The following is a 15,357-nucleotide window of genomic DNA, read 5'->3' on the forward strand; positions in this document are numbered from 1 at the left end:
GATATTTTATCTTTATGAATTTTTCATGTACTAAGATGTTAACCCTTTCAAAGCACTGATTTTTCTTTTAGGACAAATACATTCATTTTAATGAAAATATTTTGCATTGTATTGGCTCAAGTGGTAGAACACTGACCTAATACATGCACTGAGTTCAAACCCCAGTCCTGTACTACCCCAAAATTAACGACAATCCCTTCCTTTATATTTTAATATAATTATTCATCTTAATACACAATAGTACTAACATACCTTACACTTTGTGATTTTATAATTATATAATTATATATTCTATATATAATATATATTATATATAATACGTATAGACATTTCATGTGATGTTTTAAATCTGATGTAAACATAGTGAGAATTAGCAAAAATATAGGGAAATATAATAAAAATAAAGAACATTAGTGAACAAATGCAACAGTGGTATTCACTATGTTGAAAAGTGAACTATATAACTTGTGAGTGAGGACAGGATGGAAAAACAGAGAGAGGGAAGAGGTGACATTGTCCAAAAGAAATATCCTCTTGGGGGGCTGGGAAGGTGGCTCAGTGGTAGAGTGCTTGCCTCGCATGCATGAGTCCCTGGATTCAATTCCTCAACACCACATAAACAGAAAAAATTGGAAGTGGCACTGTGGCTTAAGTGGTAGAGTGCTAGCCTTGAGCTGAAGAGCTGAGGGACAGAGTTCAAGCCCCACAATGAACAACAACAAAAAAGTACTCTTTTCCTAACTTATTGTAACTGTAATTCCTCTGTACCTCACCTTTATAATAATAATAATAAGTTTTTGTAAGAATAGTAATCAAAGATCCAGTTCAGTCAGAGGCGTGATAAAGTCAGTGTAAGTTTTCCACCGTGAATATCAAAAAGCAATCAGAACCTGGGTGCCTATAATGCTAGCTTCTCAGCAGACTGAGTGTTGGAAATCTCCATTGGAAGGTACCCAGAGCAGGAAATCCTGTGAGACTCTATCTCCAATTAACCAGTGACATGTAGGAAGTGGAGCTGTGGCTAAATTGGTACAGCACTAGCGTTGAACAAAAATAGTAAAGGGAGATGCCCAGGCCCTAAATTTAAGCCCCAGGACCAGTTATACCCCCAAAAACACAAAAAAACAATGAGGGCTTTGACCAGTAGGTTAAAAAAAAATTTTTTTAAATGGGGCAGGGAGGGATGTAGTTGTGGAGATGGGAGGGAAGGGATGGCAGGGAAAAAACAAAGGAGGAGGTAACAATGTTTGATAAGAAATGTACTCATGCCTGGCACTGATGTTTCACTCCTGTAATCTAGCTACTCAGCAGGCTAGATCTGAAGGTTGAGGTTCAAAGCCAGCTGGAGCAGGAAAGTTTGTGAGACTCTTATCTGCAATAAACCACTAGAAAATCAGAAGTGGCGCTGTGGCTCAAGTGGTAGAGCGTTATCCTTGAGCTGAAGAGCTGAGGGATAGTGATGAAGCCTGAATTTCAAGCCCCATGACCAAAAAAAAAAAAAAAAAAAAAAAAGCATGTAATTCTTTTGTTATATATGTTGTTATCTCTAGTGTCAGCTGTGCATTTCTCCTATAGAAACTGAGATTTGAGTAAGTTTTTTTGGGGGGTCAGGTCATGGGGCCTGAACTCTGGGCTTGGGCACTGTCCCTCAGCTCTTCAGCTCAAGGCTAGCGCTCTACCACTTGAGTCACAGCGCCACTTCCAGGTTTTTTCTTTTTCTTTTTTTGCTTATGTGGTGCTGAGGAATCGAACCGAGGGCCTCAGGCATGCAAGGCAAGTGCTCTACCACTGAGCCAACTTCCTAGCCCTTGAGTAAGTTTTTAATGGCAGCAGTGCAGGTGGATTTTGGAAATACTCATAAGTCAGCTCCTTCTTGTAGTCATGAATAAATCTTTGAGCAGTAGAAGGCTAGTTACTTCAAAGAGGAGGGATGGGTAAAAATTATTTTGGAGATACTTGGGGTTCACAATTTTTAGGTTTATGTAATTCTGAAAGCTCTCAACCAAGGTCCTTTATTTCCTAATTATCTCCAAATTGAAACTTTTTAGGAGAAACTTGGTTAGACTCACCATTAAAGATAATTCAGTGTTCAGCATAATTAGAGTCTGGTTCTTGAACTTGTATGTTCTAGGGCTACAGGATATAAGAGATTCTTTAAACGCCACCATGGAAATTCTCTGAGTTTTCTGAGTATCTTCTAGTACTGAGGCTTGAAATTAGAGCTTCTCACTCTTCTTTGGCTTGCTTGCTCATAGCTGGACACTCTGCTACTTAAGCCTCACCTTTAATTCTGGCTTTTTGCCGGTTAATTGAAGACTTTTCCTTCAAGTTTCAGCCTCCTGAGTAGCTAGGACTATAGATTTAAGTTACTAGTACCTGACTTTTTGTCTGTCTTGAGCTGTGTTCCTGAATCCCTGAGATTGTTTTTGCAAATTGTTTAGTAATATTTAGTCTTTTGGCAAAGATAATGCAATAATGGTGAGTTGCTTTTCTACTTCATTTTCTAACTGTTTGGTTTCAAATGGCACTTCATCTTAAACAGCTTTGCATGATAATTTAATTATCTGTGGTCCTGCTGTGTATTGTGGATTACTAGTGGATTACTTGCTGCAGGATCTTCACTATAGTTAGACTTACCTAAATTAGCCCCCCAATGTCAGAAACCCATCTTGAGACCATTTCTGATTCCAAGATGTGAGTATTATTATTGAAGTTTGATCACAAAAATGGAAGCTGAATCAATTAACTTCATTGGAGACATCAGTAGAGCGTATTGATATAAAGATCCAAAGAAACACAGTGGACATTAAAGTAACCTATAAAGCCAGAATTATTTGGAGAGATCAAGGAATAGAGAAGGAACAACTATTTAGAATTATTTACAACCTGAAAAAAAAGGGAGAATGCCTGTGTATAGAAAATGAAAACGATCTGGATGGATTTGAACCAAACAAGGAAAAAAACTAACACAAAAGAGGATCCAGTGCTAACTACTTTAGTATTATGAAAGGTGAGGGAATGGGCAGGGAGTAATGGAATGAAGCTGGAACAAAATATTAGAGTTACCTTAAATTTATAAATAAGGTGATTTTTTTTCTTTTTAAATTTTTGTCTATTGCGGGGCATGAACTCAGGGCCTGGGTGCTGTCCCTGAGCATTTTTTTTCTCAAGGCTAGCACTCTACCTCTGAGTCACAGCAACACTTCTGTTTTTTTGAGTGGTTAATTGGAGATAAGTGTCTCAGGGACGTTTCTGCCCCTGCTGGCTTTGAACCATGATCCTTAGCTAGGATTACAGGTGTGAGCCACTGGGCCCTGGCTGTTTCTCTTCTTACATGCTAATGGACATTTGTAAATTACTATGTCATATGGTTTTTTCTTTCTCCTTCCCCACTTTTTTGCCCTTGTGGTGAATATTGAACTCAGGATCTTGTGTATACTATGCTCTGTCACTGATCCATACCTCCAAACCTCATTATTTATTTGTTTGTTTTTGTTGGCTGTGGGGCCTGAACTGGCACTGTCCCTCAGCTCTTCTGCTCAAGTCTAGTGCTCTACCACTTGAGCCACAGCCCCACTTCCAACTTTTTCTGCTTATGTGGTGCTGAGAAATCAAACCCAGGGCCTCATGCATGCAAAGCAAGCACTCTACTACTGAGCCACCTTCCCAGCCCCACTCACTGGTTCTTTATTTGTGAAGAAAGAATGTAGTTTCTGCCACATACATATTAATAGCAGCTAGTAGTAATTTCTGATGTGTCTTTCAGAAGTCCCTTTGTCTTTTCTTTCCTTGTTTGATTTTGACCCTAGGGCTTGAACTTAGGGTTAGGCACTGTCCCTGAGACATTTTACTCAAGGTTAGTAGTCTACAACTTGAGCCACAACCCCACTACTGGCTTTTTTGGTAGTTAATTGAAAATAAGAAACTCTTGGGCTTTCTTGCCTAGACTGGCTTCAAACCATGATCTATAGATCTCAGCTTCCTGAGTAGCTAGGATTATAGGCATGAACTACTTTCACACAGCCTTTTGTCTTTTCTTTATTTGATAGATATATAGACCACAGTCTGATATAGTAAGCAGTTTAACTGGATTTTGTGAGGTACTCTTATAAAACTGAACCTATATACCTTCTGTAGAATTTAATTCCTTGACTCAGTAGTTCAGTAACATTTGGTTTGTATCTTTCACAGTGCTTACCACATAAGTATTTAATATGAATCATTGATTAAATCATATGATTTTAGAATTAGAAAAAGGACCTTTTAAATCATCTAGTTCTCTCTGACCTATTTCATAATTGTTAATGGAGGATCATATATTAGTAGTTTGTTATGATTTTTGCAGAGTTGCCACTTTTTTTAGGGGAGGGGGTCAGTCGTGGGGCCTGAACTCTGGGCCTGGGCGTTGTCCCTCAGCTCTTCAGCTCAAGGCTAGCGCTCTACTACTTGAGCCATAGTGCCACTTCCAGCTTTTTTCTTTTTGCTTATGTGGTGCTGAGGAATCGAAACCAGGGCCTCATGCATGCAAGGCAAGCCCTCTACCACTGAGCCACCTTCCCAGACCCAAGAGTTGCCACTTTTATTACTATATGTTTTGCCACTGATGTCATAATCAACAAAAAATAATATAGACAATGTTTAATAAATTGTACTTTTAGCCAGGTGTTGTCTGTAATCCTAGCTACTCAGGAGGCTGAGATCTAAGGGATGTGGTTCAAATCCAGCCCAGGCAGGAAAGTCTATGAGACTCTTATCTCCAATGAACCACCAGAAAACCAGAAGTGGCGCTATGGCTCAAATGGTAGAGCACTAGCCTTCAGCTGAAGTGCTGAGGGACAGCACCCAGACCCAGAGTTCAAGCCCTATGACCACCCCCCACCCACACAAACAAAATTGTACTTTGATGCAGTTTTCTTTGTGATTATGTTTATAGAATAGAAGTAGAGAAAATAAGTTTTGTGGGTTTTTTTGTTGGTCGTGGAGCTTGAACCCTGGGCTTGGGCGCTGTCCTTGCGCTCTTCAGTTCAAGGTGAGTACTCTACTGCTTGAGCCACAGCGCCACTTCCAGCTTTCTAGTGATTTATTGGAGATAAGAGTCTCATGGACTTTCCTGCCTGGGCTGGCTTTGAACCGTGATCCTCAGATCTCAGCCTCCTGAGTAGCTAGGATTACAGGCGTGAGCCACCGGCGCCTGGCTGAGAAAATAAGTTTTAATTACTTATGTTTCATGTTCTTTAAGTACTTACTTATCATTAAAAGGCATGATTTTTCTTTATTTGTATAACAATTCATATGAGAGTTTAAATGTTTTTGGCTAAGCTTGCTAGTTTACTTGTATTCTGCTACTTGAGCCTTACCTCTAGCCAAGCTTTTTGCTACTTATTTTGCTACTTATTTTGGAAAGGGAAGTCTCATGGACTTTGCTGGGCTGGCTTTGAGCCTTTGTCTTCTGCATAAAGTAGCTCTGGGTTACTAGGATTACAGGCATGAACTATAGGTGCCTGGCTTTACGAGTTGTTGTTTTTTTCTCCCTCTAAAGCAAGGAACTACTGAATATCATTTGATACAATAATATTTCTAGTGTTTCAGAAAATACAAATTTGTGAATTCTTACAAATGTATGGAATCAAGTTTTTCTAAGAAGTTTAAATGGTTAAGTACATGATATCACTATCTTAGAAACATGTTTTAATGTTATCTGTTAAGCTTACAAATTTGTTTTTACTTGTCAAGCTATGAGAGCCAGATTGCCAAGCTGCGGTCTGAGGTTGAAAAAGGCGAAGCATTACGACAAAGTCTGGAATATGATCTGGCTGTTGCTAGAAAGGAAACTGGCCTTGGAAGATGAGCTGCTGAAGAGCAATTAGCTGAAGCCCACAGGATCCAAGAAAAACTTCATGGTAAGAATATTGTTATTTCGGGGCTGGGAAGGTGGCTCAGTGGTACAGCGTTTGCCTTGTACTCATGAGGCCTTGAGTTCGATTCCTTAGCACACCACATAACCAGAAAAAAAGGGCCAGAAGTGGCGCTATGGCTCAAGTGGTAGAGTGCCTGCCTTGAGCTGAAGAGCTGACAGCGCTCAGGCCCAGAATTCAGGCCCATGACCGGACCACCCCCACCCCCCAAAAAAAAGAATATTGTTATTTGTTTTAATGTTTAGGGCTGTAACATTATTCTAGAGCATTGCTTGATGTGTAAATTTGTGTAGGATCAAAGGGAAGGTTTGGTTCATTGATGGACTTTGCTGAGTGTGCATAAAATCTGGCAATTCTGTGAATACTTACTTACTTTAGATTCTTTAAAAAAAATTTTATGATGTTGAGGATCCAATCCAGGGCCTTGTGTGTGCTAATTAATTATTCATCCTCCTTCAAAATGTATTTCAAGGGCTGGGAAGGTGGCTCAGTGGTGAAGCGCTTGCCTTGCATGCATGAGGCCGTGGGTTTGATTCCTCAGCACCACATAAGCAAAAAAGAAAAAAGCTAGAAGTGGTACTGTGGCTCAAGTGGTAGAGCACTAGCCTTGAGCTGAAGATCTGAGAGACAGCGTCCAGGCCCAGAGTTCAGGCCCCACGACCTGACCAAAAAAAAAACAAAAACAAAAAAATGTATTTCAAAATTACTTTTGCTTCCTACTACTACCATTGTTAAAGAAGGTCTTCCAAGAGTACAAAGATACCCTGGATTCTAAGGCATATTGGAAAAGACTGGAGCAGATAAATTAGATCAGTCAAAGCATTGCAAAAGTACTTAGAAGGACCAAGAGACATACAAGTCTTCTCAGACACAGTCAAAAGATTAAACCTACAGATGTAGGGATAGATGAGGAAGAAGAAATAAAAACTAAAGGCTTTGAAAACCTATTCAACAAAATAATAGCAGAAAATGTTTGAGAAATAGAGTATCATCCTTATGCTGGAGGCCTACCATACTCCAAACAGGCAAGATTAGAAAAGAAATGCTCCTAGATACAGTATAGTAAGCTATCTAAATATACAGAATATCGAAAATGTCAAAAGAGAGGAAGCAAGTAACTTACTATCACAAGCTCCTTGTAAAAACAGCAGATTTCTCAACACAGATAACTAAATGCAAGGAGGACTTGGAAAGACATTATTCCAGACCCAAAAGACAACTGTCAACCCAGACTATTTTACATAGTGAAGCTATCCATAAAAATTGGTTGAGAAATAACAACATTCCACAAAAAACAAAAACTACTGGAATTTATGGCTTTCAAACTAGCACCACAAAAGGTAGTTAGGGAAAAATTACCCGCAGAAGAAGCAAACATCACAAAAAAACAAAATGCCAGGAAACATGGCATACTTCTCTCAATACTGACATTGAATGTTAAAGATCTTAGTTCTTTAGTCAAAAGACATACACTAGTCAGGTTCTGGTGTCTCACATCTGTAATCCTAGTTACTCAGGAGGCTGAGATTTGAGGATCGTGGTTCAAAGCAAGCCTGGGCAAGAAAGTCTATTAGACTCTTGCCACCAATTAACCATTAGAAACCTGGAAGTGGAGTGGTAGCTCAAAGTAGTAGAGCACTAGCCTTGAGCAAAAAGAGCTCAGAGAAAATGCCCAGGATGCGAGTTCAACCCCCATGACTAAAAAATCGAAAGATGCGAGTTCAACCCCCATGACTGAAAAATCGAACAAACAAAACCCTCAAAAAACATAATGGATACTTAGATCAAAAAACAATACCTAAAACAAGACCTAACTCTTTGTTGCCTATAAGAAACACATGGCTTGGGGTAAAAGAATGGGAAAAAAGACCTTCCAAGCAAATGGACTTCAAAAGTGTTCAGCATTAGCCATATTTATATCTGATACTATAGATTGCAAGCTAAAAATTAGTCTGAAGAAACAAAGTCGCTTCATATTAATGAAGGTAATGATCCATGAAGAAAAATTATGATTGTTAATATATATGCACAAAATAGCTCACACTCAGATTTATTAAATATTTCTGAACTTATAAACTTTGGTAAATAATAATGAGAGACTTCAGTATTTCACTTTCACAGATAGGTTATCCATACAAAAACATCAGTAAAGAAATCCTAGAATGGCAGCATTAAATGGCAGTGTAGACAAAATGAAATCATCAGACATCTATAGATGTTACAACACAATACACATTCTTCTTGGCAGCTCATAAGACTTTCTAGAATATATAGGAAGTCTGAGAAAATATAAGAAAATTGAAATATTCTATCAGACCAAAATGGAATTAAACTAGATCTCAACAGAAAAAAGATACTACAAACAGTATTCAAACATAGACATCAAACATAATACCAAACGTCAAATTATCTTGAAGAACCAGGGTAAGCTGGGCGCTGGTGGCTCATGCCTGTAATCCTAGCTACTCAGAAGGCTGAGATCTGAGTATCATGGTTCAAAGCCAGCCTGGGCAGGAAAGTCCATGAGACTCGTATCTCCAATAAAACCACTCGAAAACGGAAGTGGCACTGTGGCTTAAGCAGTAGAGCGCTTGCCTTGAGCTGAAGAGCGCAGGGACAGCGCCCAGGCCCCCCCATGACTGACCCAAAAAAAAAAAAAAAAAAAAAAAAGAATCATGGTAACAAAAACATGGTATTGGCACTGTATGTATGTATACTTTACAGGAAATCATGTCATTTACAGGAAAGTGAATGCAATTGGAGGACATTTGTTCAGAAAACAAAATATCACCTTTTTAGTTATATGAAAACTATATATATTGGCAAGAACAAAATATCCTAAATTTCTAAAATTCTATATTTTCATACTGTTAGACCAAAAAGGCTATAGGTTCTTATCTTTTAAAAATATGCACACATAAGTGCTTTGCTTTTTGTTTGCTTTGTTTTTTTGTTGTGCTGGGAATAAAACTCAGTTGCTTGGCAAGCACCATCTATCTATGTATCTATCTATGTATCTATCTATGTATCTATCTATGTATGTATGTATGTATCTATCTATCTATCTATTTGTCAGTTGTGGGGCTTGAACTCTAGGTCTGGGTGCTGTCCCTGAACTCTTCAGCTCAAGGCTAGCACTGTATCATTTGAGCCATTGTACCACTTCTGGTTTTCTGGTGGTTTTATTGGAGATAAGAGTTTCATGGCCTTTCTTGTCCGGGCTTGCTTTGATTGGTGATCCTCAGATCTCAGCCTCCTGAGTAGCTACCAGTGCCCGGCTAGGCAAGCACTATCCCTCTTTTCTTTTTAATTCTGATCAGAGATCTCAAACTGCTTTTCATAAATAAATAAATAAATAAATAAATAAATAAATAAATAAATAAATAAATAAATAAATAAATCACAAACTGCTTTTCATAAATAAATAGCATACACATTACTATACTGCTGAACCAAATTACAAAAGAGACTCAGAGACAAAGGTATAGTAGAGGGTGCATAATTTTTTTTTAAGGATATGACAATAAAGTGTCTTTTTATTCTCTTCCTCTGAAAACTTGCATGGAGAAATTAAACCAAGGAAAGAAAAGTAATAAAATTTATAGGCCTCAGGGGTCTCAAAGGAAAAACAGAATAAAATCAGGTATCCACTAATATGCTCAGACATTGCACACTTAGTGGTCCTGAATCAAAAATTAAGAATGGTTTCTAAAGGGATGGGGAAAACATCCCCTACCCTTTACAAATTTAAATAGAGGGCAGCAGACATGCTTTACACTCCAAAACTATGGTAGCAGTCATTCTCAATGTGATCAAGGTAAATGTAGAATGGAGATGTTCTAAACACAGCTATGATTCTGCAAATCTTAAAACACACTAAAACCATGATTACATTGAAGGAAAATGCACAAATAGGGATTTTGAGGGTTTTTTTTCATTTGAAGGTAATCTTAATGCTATTAAATTCACAAATATGCTAATTTAAATACCCAATCCTATGTATCTAAAACACACAATGCATACATGCAAGTATCTATTCTCTCCACATGTCAGCGCCCATTCTTATCATGGTTTGGAAATGAGAACAGATTCCCCTTAAACTGCAAGTCAGTAGGTGTTTCTTTACAGTTAACTTTAGCAAAATTCATACAAAATAGTAATTAACAATGATCTTTACTTGTTAACTCACAAGGAAACACCTTCAAAACTGCATTTTGTTAAAGTTTCTGTACTAAAATGTAGAAAAACTGAACTACACAAATATTGAAAAATTAAAAATTCCTTAATTTTTTATTCCTGGTACCACTACCACAATTCACAGGGCAATATAGCTGATGTAATGAAAAGACAAAGACAAAGCTACAACAGATAAAAGACCTCAGGAATATACATCTAATTGACACGACGTTGCATTAATCAATAGCTGCACTTTTTGCAAACTGTGGCTATGACAGTCCTGAACAAGAAGGGTTTCCTGTTTAAGCTGCAGTAACTTTTCTGACTATGGATCATCGTTCCTTCTGTGGCAGATTTTTACAGTTCCTCTAAGGCATTTGGGACGACTGTCTCAAAGTAAACTGCAGCTTTCCTGACAACTCCTCGCTCTCTCTCTCCTGCTAAGAACTGTAGCCTTTTTTTCTGTTGTTTTAAAACCTTCTACTACCATATCCACCACTTCCACCACCAGATCCATAACCACCACCATATGGACTGCCAGAGCTTCTTCCACCAAAACTGTCCCCTTTCATGGGTCCATAATTTGATTGCTGTTGTCCACTGTAATTTCCAAAATCATTATAGTTACCACCACCAAAATTTCCTCCTTCATTGTAACCATCATATCCTCCTCCACCACCCCCATATCCTCCACCTTGGTTTCCATAACCTGGTCCACCACCACCATAGCCTCCTCTACTACTATAACCAGGACGGCCACCATAGTTGCCACCATCACCTCCAAATCCATTGTATCCACCATCACCTCCTCCATAGCTACCTCTGCTGCCACCACCTCCACCATCATAGCCTCCTCTTCCACCAAAGTTTCCATCACATCCAAAATTATCTCCACCACCTCCAAAGTTTCCTCCACGACCCATAATGTTGCCAGATCCACCTCTACGACCTCTTTGTGATCCAGAAGACTGCATCTCTTGTTTAGAAAGGGCCTTTTTCACTTCACAATTATGCCCATTAATAGTGTGGTATTTCTGAACAACAATTTTATCAACTGTATCATGATCATCAAAAGTTACAAAGGCAAATCCTCTCTTTTTTCCACTCTGCCGGTCTTCCATAACTTCTATGGTTTCAATCTTGCCATATTTTTCAAAGTAGTCTCTCAAATTATATTCTTCTGTATCTTCTTTAATACCACCAACAAAAATTTTCTTCACTGTTAGATGGGCTCCTGGCTTCACAGAATCCTCTCTAGAAACCTCTCTCTTTGGTTCCACAACACGCCCATCAACCTTGTGGGGTCTAGCACACATGGCTGCATCCACCTCTTCAACACAAGAGTAAGTCACAAAACCGAAGCCCCTGGAACGTTTTGTCTGAGGATCTCTCATTACCACACAATCTGTGAGTGTGCCCCATTTCTCAGAATGTTCTCTTAAACTATCATCTGTAGTTTTGAAGCTCAGACCACTAATAAACAACTTCCGCAGCTGCTCTGGTTCCTTTGGATCATGGCCCTCCTCCCCCCAGTGACAGGAGCGACAGCCAGAGTCAGGCTGGGGGCGACCCGGGCGGCGGTTTTACCTCCATTTTGAGACCGGACTGGCCTCTTCCAACTCGAGTTCAATATGGGACCGAGAGGAAGAGGCCAAGGGTGCATAATTTTGAAACATATTTTGGAAGGGTATAAATTTGATTGAAAGAGATGGCTTGCAGCTATGAAAATTGAACAAGGAAGCATGTTGAAATTGTTTTGGGATGGTAGGAAGGGGAGAAGGGGGAAAGGAAATTGATATAAGGGGTGAGATTGATTGGGACATATTTTAAACATGTCTGGAAATATAGCAGGTGTGAGCAACTGGTGCCCTGCTCCTTTTTATTTGTATATGAAATTACTCTCCCTTCAAGAATGCTGATACAGTTAATTCCCCTCATTAGAAAATAAAGTTCTAGCTTTCTTTGTTTGTATGAGCTTTCTTCTTTTATGTATGTGTGGTACCAGGGTTTGAGCCTAGGGCGTAAGGTTTGCAAAGTGGTGCTCTATGGCTTAAGCCACAACCCAGCACTGAGGCATGTAACTTTAAAGACATTTTTACATGTAGCTATTACAGCCTTGACACTGAAGACTTTACCTGCTCAAGGAGAGTTCCCCATTAGACCTCCCTTGTACTGGATCCTCTTTATACATTCATGTTCCGTAGAAATACCAGTAGAGTGCCCCTGAATTGTCTTCCCCTAGAGCTTCTACACGGAGACTGTCTGCATCCAGACCCTTGGCAGAAAAGGAAGGAGGGTTGGGGAAAACAATGAACTAAATAAATGGAAGAAAACTTCAATACACGAACTTATCACCTGTTTCAAAATGCCAAGTACAGGATATCATTTTTCCATCTGGGCAGATAAAACACAGAATGGGATGGGGGTACCTTCTTCGAAGAACAAGATATAGAAATACTTGAAATGTTCCCTACCCCAACCACGGCTCCCACCCCTCCAAAAACGGAGAATTCCAATGAATGGTCTGACTACCTGGCTTAGATTTACTTTATATGTACACAAAAGGTAGTGGGTAGGATAAGATGTTCTAAGGCTCTGTCCCATGTAATCCACTATGGCAGCTCAGTCAGAACCCACAGCAACATTCTGCTCCAGCTGAGACTCCCAATTTACCCCAGGGCCTGACCTAGGCTGGAGTCCTGAATGAAGACTACTTCTAAATGACATGACCAAGAAAGGACTAGAAGTCATCACCAGGTCTAATCCTGTATGATCCGGACACCTGCCAGCCGGGCATCCGTGGCTCATGTCTGTCATCCCAGCTACTCAGGAGGCTGAGGTCTGAGGATCATGACTCAAAGCCTGCCCAGGCAGGAAAGGCCATGAGCCTTTTTATCTCCAATTCATGACCAAAAAGCCAGAAGTGGAACTGTGGCTCAAGTAGTAAAGCATTAACCTTGAGCAAAACAAAAACAAAACAAAAAAGGCTCAGGGACAATGTCCAGGCCCTAGTTCAAATTCCTACCACCCCCCCCCCAAAAGATCCAAGAGCTCTTACGTCTAACTAACCACTAAAAGATAGAAGCAGCACTGTGGCTCAAGTGGTAGAGCACTAGCCTTTAGCAAAAAAGCTTAGGGACAGTGTCTAGGCTCTGATTTCAAAGCTCCATTCTCAACTACTGGGTTTTTACTGTGCTAGAGAAAGGGCTTTCAGGGAAGCACCTTGAGTAGATCGAAGACATCATCTGCATCTAGCCGGTAATCACAGAGGCGGTGCAGAATCTCCACACGGGTACGAAGAGGCAGGTCTTGGAAACTGGCTTCTCTCAGGGGGTTGGGTTTCCCCTCCTCAAGCTCCCAGCAGTAGTTGATAATGTCTTCCAGGTAGCTGTGGAATGTCTGAGGCCTATCCATAAGGCCCAGACAAAAATACATGAATGTACACAAAGCTGTGGCTTGAGAGCTGACAAACTTATCAATGGCAACAAGGAGGATCTGACGGTCTTGGCTGCTTTATGTATTAGACCAACTACATGAAGTTCCAAAGAAGATAAACGTGTCCTAAGAGCTCCCCACAGAGAACTCTTAAAACACAGGCAGCAGCACACGCAAGTCAACAGCAAACTACGAAGTGGAGACAACTGTCTAATCTTTTGCTCATCCTATTTATTTATTTATGCATGCATGCGTGCATGCGTACATGTGTACATGCCAGGCCTGGGGATTGAACTCAGGGCCTGGGCATGGTCCCTGAATTCTTCTGCTCAAGGCTAGTGCTCTACCACTTGAGCCACAGTGCCATTTCTGGTCTTTTCTGTGTATGTGGTACTCAGGAATTCAAATGCATGCTAGGCAAGCACTCTACAACTGAGCCACATTCCCAGCCTCCAAATACTCTTAAAGATCCATTTTCTCTTTACTTTCCTATTCAAAATATTAGGAAAGACCACTGGTTGTAAGTTAGTATTGCATGAATAAAGAGACGAAGACCTACTTGAAGTTACCTGTTTCTTATAGCAAAGAAACCAAGACAGAGCAGTAGAAAGAGAATGAAAACAAGGATGAGTCAACTGCTTTCTAACACCCAAGGTTAGCCACTTGATAGAAGTCAGCAAAGAGCTCTTCAGCCAGCTTCAGACAGACGACACTTCCCTTCTATTGGCCAGCCCACAGACAGAGGCAGAGGGCTGGGGTACTGGCCACTTTTAAGGGTCAGCTGGCTGGAACTGGCAGAATTCATGACTAGGCAAAGCAACTGATTTAACAGCTGCAATGTGTTTGGGATATCATAGAAAACAGGCAGCTATTGACCTCTTAGAAGCACATGTCAGGGACATGAAAAGGTATCCAGTCTCCTTACTAAGGCAAAGAACCATACACAATGCAGACTAAGTGAAAAGTAGAATCGCCTCCTTCCACACGCTTCAAGCATTGGTGAGGCTTAACTAATGCATGCACATGATTGATGAGACAATATTTAGCAGGAGTTCTTGTAAATCAGCAAGTGAAGAGGTTGTATAAGATAATCTGAGGCCTGCGGTAGAGCGCAGCAGTGCACCATCCCCAGTACTGGAGCCACAGCCACTGACTGACAGTGTCTATCCTTTATTTGTGTGGGTAGATGTGAATCCTGAGGCTTGAACTCAGGACCTGGGGGTGCTGTCCTTGAGCTTTTTTGCTCAAAGCTAGGGCTCTACCACTTGATCCACAGTTCCACTTCTGGTACTTTTACTTGTTAATTGGAAATATAGAGTTTCATAGGTTCTTGCCTAGGCTGGCTTGATCTGCAGATCTCAGACTCCTGAGTTACAGGTACCCAGCTTGAAAGTGTTTCTTCTTTAAGATCACAGAACCTAGGCCAAAATAGCTAACAGATCTTTTGTTTTGTTTTGGACAGGACTTTACAATGTAGCTAAGCCTGTGGATGAAATCTGAGGATCATGGTTCAAAGCCAGCCCAACAGACAACCTGAGATTCTTATCTAAAACAAAACAAAACAAAAACAGCAAAAAAAATCCTAGATGGAGGTATGGCTCAAGGCATACAGCACCAGCTGTGAGCTAATCTTAGGACCAACTCAAAAAATACTGAAATTGGAATTTTGCAATAATAAATGGGGTGATTTGACAAGAATACCTAGAGAAGTTCTATAAACACCTAACAACAAGACATCACACAGGTGCTGCCCCAAGCTACATCACACGGCTGAGATGACCTGGGAAGACCATGGTTTGAGGCCAGCCAACCAACAAACACAGAATTGGGC

The 15,357-nt window shown here is 40.1% G+C and overlaps 1 pseudogene; it reads right to left on the minus strand.

The window, feature by feature from the left end:
- Positions 1 to 8,612: 8,612 nt before the first annotated feature.
- Positions 8,613 to 13,582, minus strand: LOC138804143 (heterogeneous nuclear ribonucleoprotein A3-like; annotated as a pseudogene).
- Between the last annotated feature and the right edge of the window lie 1,775 nt (positions 13,583 to 15,357).

Source organism: Dipodomys merriami, unplaced genomic scaffold, assembly GCF_024711535.1.
Source record: "Dipodomys merriami isolate MVZ:Mamm:240054 unplaced genomic scaffold, mDipMer1.0.p SCAF_3589, whole genome shotgun sequence".
NCBI lineage: Eukaryota > Metazoa > Chordata > Mammalia > Rodentia > Heteromyidae > Dipodomys > Dipodomys merriami.